General features: G+C 42.6%; 1 long non-coding RNA gene across 1 annotated transcript in view; it reads right to left on the bottom strand.

The window, feature by feature from the left end:
- Positions 1 to 1476: 1476 nt before the first annotated feature.
- Positions 1477 to 6754, bottom strand: part of LOC129392621 (uncharacterized) — a 21099-nt gene continuing 15821 nt past the window's right edge. The window contains exons 3-4 of the long non-coding RNA XR_008618816.1: positions 4386 to 4496; positions 1477 to 3757 (exon numbers count right to left, since the gene is read on the bottom strand). This is a non-coding gene — a long non-coding RNA (uncharacterized lncRNA). The remainder of the gene's footprint in view (positions 3758 to 4385; positions 4497 to 6754) is intronic.

The raw sequence follows: 6754 nt of genomic DNA, 5'->3' as shown, positions 1-6754 counted from the left end.
GGCCGCTGAGCCCGCGCGTCCGGAGCCTGTGCTCCGCAACGGGAGAGGCCGCAGCAGTGAGACGCCCGCGTACCGCAGAAAAAAAAAAAAAAAAAAGCCACAAATGCCAAATGGAAAAATCTGGAATCGAGTATAAATCCTAATCTTTGCTATATGAATCATTCAAGCAGTTTCCTTAAAACTCTGACTTTTCATTATTTTGATCTTTACAGAGGGATAGACATCTCAATCTTATAAGATAGCTGTTGCATACACTGGATGTTTGTGTCCCTCCAAATTCATACGTTGAAAACTAACCTGCAGTGTGATGGTATTTAGAGGTGTGGCCCTTGGGAGGTGATCTGGTCATGAGGGTGGGGTCCTCATGGCTGGGATTAGTGCTTTTATGAAAGAGACCCCAGAGAACTCGCTCGCCCCTTCCACCAGTTGCAAAGCTAGACATGTATTTTTTAAAAGTAAGACATTGATGCTGCTGCAAATAACATTGCTTCATTCTTTAGAGATGCTCACACTGAGCGAAGTCAGACAGAGAACGACAAATATCATACAATATCACTTATATGTGGACTCTAAAAAAAGCGATACGAATGAACTTATTTACAAAACAAGAAATAGACTCACCAACATAGAAAACAAACTTATGGTTATTAAAGGGGAAAGGGGGGAGGGATAAAGTAGGAATTTGGGATTAAAAGATATACAGTACTGGGCTCCCCTGGTGGCGCAGTGGTTGAGAGTATATACAGCACTATATATATAAAACAGACAGGGCTTCCCTGGTGGTGCAGTGGTTAAGAATCCGCCTGCCAATGCAGGGCACACGGGTTCGAGCCCTGGTCCAGGAAGATCCCACATGCCGCGGAACAACTAAGCCCGTGTGCCACAACTACTTAGCCTGAGCTCTAGAGCCCACGAGCCACAACTACTGAGCCCACTTGCCACCGCTATTGAAGCCCACGCACCTAGAGCCCGTGCTCCGCAATGAGAGAGGCCACCGCAATGAGAAGCCCGCCCACCGCAACGAAGAGCGGCCCCTGCTGGCTGCAACTAGAGAAAGCCCGCGGGCAGCAACGAAGACCCAACGCAGCCAAGATTAGATTAATTAATAAATAAATCTATTTAAAAAAAAAAACAACAGACAAAAAACGAGGTCCTACTGTATAGCCCAGGGAACTGCATTCAATCCTATCATAATTCATAATGGAAAAGAATATGAAAAAATAGATATACAGATGTATAACTGAATCACTTTGCTGTACACCTGTAACATTGTAAATCAACTATACTTCAGTTAAAAAGTAATCGACATTGATGTAAATATTAAATCGTTAGCCGCGGAGCGGCTGGGCCCGTGAGCCATGGCCGCTGAGCCTGTGCGTCCGGAGCCTGTGCTCCGCGACGGGAGAGGCCACAGCGGTGAGAGGCCCGCGTACCGCAAAAATAAATAAATAAATAAAAACTAAAACTCACGTCCTTTTAAATAGAATAATGTTATATCTCATGATATATTATTAACATTTTTAGTATTTAGATTGGTGTTTCCCAAAGAGTCCTCAGGTGAACCTCATTGGATAAGATGTTCCTTGAATAATTTGTTTTGTGATGAAATAAATCAGGGGAATGCTACCTTCTCTTGGATTTACCTAGCACATGAGAAATGTAAACCCCGAGAATTCTTTCAAGAAGGAAACTGGTCTGAATTTGTGTAAACATATTTGTCTATACATAAAATTTTAATTTAATATCTATTTAGATCTTTAGATACTAATTCAAACTTTGTGTTCTCCAATCAGGAATTGGACTAATCTTGTGAGATTCCTACCAGAGTCCCACAGGCTCATAGTAAGTTGTCCTGGGCGGTATTTTGGTTCCATAAGTCAACTTTATCCTAGATTAGTAAAAAGGGAATTGTAATGCCAAGACACATGTGGAAATATGATGATATTCAACACCCCACATCACAGATCACATCACACTGGGATAGATACCTGGAACCTACAATAGCCAGAATGAATCTAATTTCTAGTAGAGTTTTTTTAGTAATGTGCATGTTTTAGTCTCCACAATAAATCTAATATGGTCCCTGTGCTAATTCACCTTTGTTCTCATTACACTTATGTTACTGACCAGGGTTCTTGGACTCGTTAATCAATGGAAATTGATTCCTTGTCCAGACAAGGAATTCAGGCAAGGCTTTACTGGGACCCGTGCAGGAGGGAGCGGAAACAAGTAACAGATGCCCTTACTCGCTCCTGAGGGGGTGATGAGTTGGTCCCTTAAATGGGGTGAGGTCCAGGCGACAGGCCGCAGGGGGGGCTTAGGCGGTCTGCCCACCCCCTTGGCGGTGCTGCGTGCAAGATGCATGCACAGGACCCTGCTTTTGCTCCCCACACCTCAGAAGTGGTGGTTGGGTTTTTGGTCTTTTTGTATCTTGTTTTTCATAATTTGTCCCAACTGTGCGCGCACACAGTTATTTTTAGTCCCTTATCATTTCTTTGTATTTTGTTGCTGGAGGAGACGTTTGTCCAGCTGCAAGCACTGCAGCAAAGGGTCCCAGGTCCCAGGTCCCAGACTGTCTCACTTAGAAGCATGAGGTTAGCTTTGAGATGACTGGCATACTTGGAGGTGTAGCATCCTCTGGGGACTCCTGTATATCCATGGTCCTGTCCTCTTGCCTTCCTCATTAGCTCTCAAGATGATTCCAACAGGCACCATGCTTGAGAAGCACCCCACTATTGAAACAAGGAGTTTCCTTTCCTTCTGTTCTTTTATTATTCAGCTCCCATGCCATATCACACCCCTGCAATGAAACATAACCCCCAAATAAACCAGTTGGCAAGATGCTAAACCATTATAGAGATGAAACTCTCCCCGTACACTCCAGGGGTCATGGGTTTTGCTCAAGGAGTTATTGACGTAACAGGAACTTGATTTCATTGGTGAAACTGCCCCACCACGTCATCTATGAAAGGTACAATTTAATGTGTAAATGACCTGTTCTGTTTTGTTTCCATCACTCTCAGAATGATCAGGTACTCACCTCATCTGTGCTCAATCTACAGTGCAGTTCCGAGAAAGAATAATCACAGTGGAGGTAAGGAAACCAGGCTTCGGGCTTTAAAGATGAGATAGATTCAAGGGCAGAAGAGGAGAAAGCAACCCAAGAAGGGCAGGTTATTAATATATTAATATAGCTGGGTGACACACGGGAGAAAGACGCCCGATTCAGCACTTCTGGTGCCCGAGAAGGACTACGGGACAGGGGGCTCAACAACCAGTGTCACTCACAGCGGCATGAAGTACAGCAGGCAAACTGAAATTTTGGACGGAATAAAGGTAGAATCAGAGTCATTCGTTGTCACTTTCATGTAAATCTAGTTCCGTTTAGCCTTAATCTGAAACATTCTGGGACTGGTTTACATCCCCACCGCTCAAGGACGAGAAAGGATGCTTTCATACCCGAGTTTCTCTGTTTAAGAAGCAAGCCCCCATGCCACTCTCTCACTTCGTCCCAGCTTACCCTTCCCCCGCCCCGTATCCTCAAGGCCATGCTCTAGTAGGTCTGTGTTTTATTCCCGTCCTACCCCTAGGCTCTTCATGACATTTTTTTTTCTTAGATTCCATATATAGGTGTTAGCATACGGTATTTGTTTTTCTCCTTCTGACTTACTTCACTCTGTATGACAGACTCCAGGTGGATAGCTAGTGGGAAGCAGCCCCATGGCACAGGGAGATCAGCTCGGTGCTTTGTGACCACCTAGAGGGGTGGGATAGGGAGGGTGGGAGGGAGACGCAAGAGGGAGGAGATATGGGAACATATGTATAACTGATTCACTTTGTTGTAAAGCAGAAACTAACACACCATTGTAAAGCAATTAGACTCCAATAAAGATGTAAAAAAAAAAAAGAAGCAAGCGCCCAACTTCCTAAAGTGACTGAATCCCTTATAAGCACTTCATCCTGGTTTAGAGGGAAATGAAGCATCCTGGTTAGCATAAAAAAACCTCAACAGCGAGCCCTTCAAGAGCTTTGCTGAGAAATCGGCGCTTTGATGAAATAAGACCCACAAGTGCATACACACAAAAATTCAAAATTTCTTCAAAACAATCCTTCTTGATTTAAAATAGGATATAACAACAGCAACAATAAAAAGGGGTTTTCTACAGCTTTCAAATTATATTGTACTCTCAAAATTACAGGTCAGTTACACCCATCTGAGAGGTCGTTTATTTTTCTTTCCATCCTCCCTACTCCCTGGCTCTCCCTAGCACAACTTTTCTTCTCTTTTCTTATTGTTCAGGTAGCACTGTGGATAAAGATGTCAGGAAAAAAATACCAGTGCCCAAGACACTTTGATGGCCTTTTCACTGTGTAATTATACTCACTCTCGATAACACTAAAGGTGTCCCTTATTGGTGGTGGCAGAAACACCTTCTTTTTCAGAGGGAGATGGATGATGGATTTTTTTCTGTGGGCCTTGATGGTCTTCAAATTATCTGAGTGCGGAAAAGAGGGCAGAGTGAATTTTATTTGAACGCGTTTTATTTCTGAATTTATTTCCCAGTAGCTAGGAGGTGGTGACTGCCCCAGCAGTCAAGTCAGTTGTTATCTGTGAGACTTGATTATGTTTGGACCCAGTCGTTCATTTTGAGCAAGACACAGTTAATGAGGAGGGAAATGAAAAGTGCATCGAGACCCAGTGTGTTTGTGGTAATTTGTGACACATTTACTCCCCGGTTCTTTGCTTATTCCTCCCCCCTCTGTGCAGGTTCTCTAGAAAAAGGAGCAGATAAGTGAATTCACTGGTAGACAGCTAAGGATGTGGTAGGTAATGAATCTCTCTCTCTATTTCGTCTCCATTGTTGGCAGCAATTGGGGCACCGTTCATCTCTACAGTAAAATGCCAGGAAAGCTCATCTGAACGAAACATCTTTTTTTTCCCATTATTTCACAACATATTTTTCATTGACACTGCTAGTTTCCATTTTCACTACGTCTTTTTTTTTTTTTTTTTTTTTTTGGTGCTCTCTTTGCCACTTTTCTAAATAATAGTCCATTAAACAGTTCACAGTGTGTGTTCTGTAGAAATGTAAAAAAGTGATTGGATGATACTAATTAAGGAGAGATTTTGTTTCCACTCATTGCAGATCAATGGTGGGTTACATTAAAGCTGCATTTTGTGATGAGTTTAACACAAAAGAACAGCTGTGCTAAATACATATTTCAAGACATGCAGGTAGGTCAAATAAACATTCCTTTCTTTGAAAAGTTTATGTGTTATAACTATAAATTCTACTTGCAGAACCGCGGGGAGACACAAGGGCTAATTATTCACTACAATTATTATTGATTTTAGTAGAAACTGTTAAGGATAAAACTGAGCTATGTTACTTTAATCTGGGTCCTTCAGTGTATTGGTTTAACTGTGATGTTTTTCCAGTCTGATTTTTAACAAAATGTCCAGTTGAATCAGGTTTTCTGTTTTTATAATAACTTTGAATTGAGAAGGAGAAATGTCAATGAATTTTTGCGACTTAACCATAACTGTCCTCATGATTATCTTTATTATGTGGTGGGTTTTACTTGTTCCCAAGGAATAGGATTTTCCTCTATACAAGTTTGAGGAAATACAGTTCAGTTGTGTGAGTAACAATCAATAACCGTTAAAGAGTATCATCAACTCTGAGGGACACAAATACTTGGATTAATAGAATTAGAGAGCAGAGCAAGAGAAAATATTTACCTCTTTCACATAAGTTTAGCCTGCAGTGGCTTCATTTCAGACTATACTTGTGCAACCCAGATTTGTACACATTTCTTTCAGTGAATGCTGTTTTTTATAGCAGTATAGTCTTTGTGCTACCTTTTTGACATTTAGATATACACAATAGATACTTTATAGCAACTTTCTGCTCCAACTGTAGTGTCACTTGCCTGCAACAATGTCTATTGCAGTTACTGGTTTACCTACTCATATTCTCACAGATGCAATGTTGCTATAATATTGATTTTTGTCAAGCATGCTTTCTGCTTAGGTTTGGGCATAAAAGTTTGGACACTCTAACAGAATGAGATTGATTAAAAGGCTTACAAGGGGGCTTCCCTGGTGGTCCTCCTGCCTCTTGGGTCCTCTTCCTTAGCCCCGTCCTAGTGCTCTCCTACCCCACTTCCAACATGGCCACGTACCCCAGGGCTCTCTTCTCAATGCACTTGTCTCCTTACTCTCTACTTTCTAGGGGTGCCACATCCCAGTGAGGACCCTAAATCAAGGCCCTGTGCTCCACACCCTAATAGCCAACTGCTGAATGGTCCTCCTATTCCCTCCTCAGTAAACAAGTATCTGAAGTGCATTTTCCACCTTCCCCACCTGTTTGAAATCTGGTTCACCTGTTCATTCCTCAAGGTCCAGCTCAAATGTCACTTTCTCCAGGAAGTCTTCCCTGTCATGCCATATGCTTGGTTTTTTTTTTTTTTATTTTTTTCATTTATAAACTTTATAATTGGGACTTCCCTGGCGGTGCAGTGGTTAGGACGCTGCGCTTGCACTGCAGGGGTCTCAGGTTCGATCGCTGGTCGGGGAACTAAGATCCTACATGCCGTGCAGTGCGCCCCCCCACCCAAAAAAACCCACTTTATTTTTTATTTATTTATTTATTTTTTTTGTGGTACGCGGGCCTCTCACTGTTGTGGCCTCTCCCGTTGCGGAGCACAGGCTCCGGACGCGCAGGCTCAGCGGCCATGGCTCAGGGGCCCA

The sequence above is a fragment of the Physeter macrocephalus genome, chromosome 12 (assembly GCF_002837175.3).
Source record: "Physeter macrocephalus isolate SW-GA chromosome 12, ASM283717v5, whole genome shotgun sequence".
Lineage (NCBI taxonomy): Eukaryota > Metazoa > Chordata > Mammalia > Artiodactyla > Physeteridae > Physeter > Physeter macrocephalus.
This window is presented reverse-complemented; position numbering and strand designations above follow the sequence as displayed.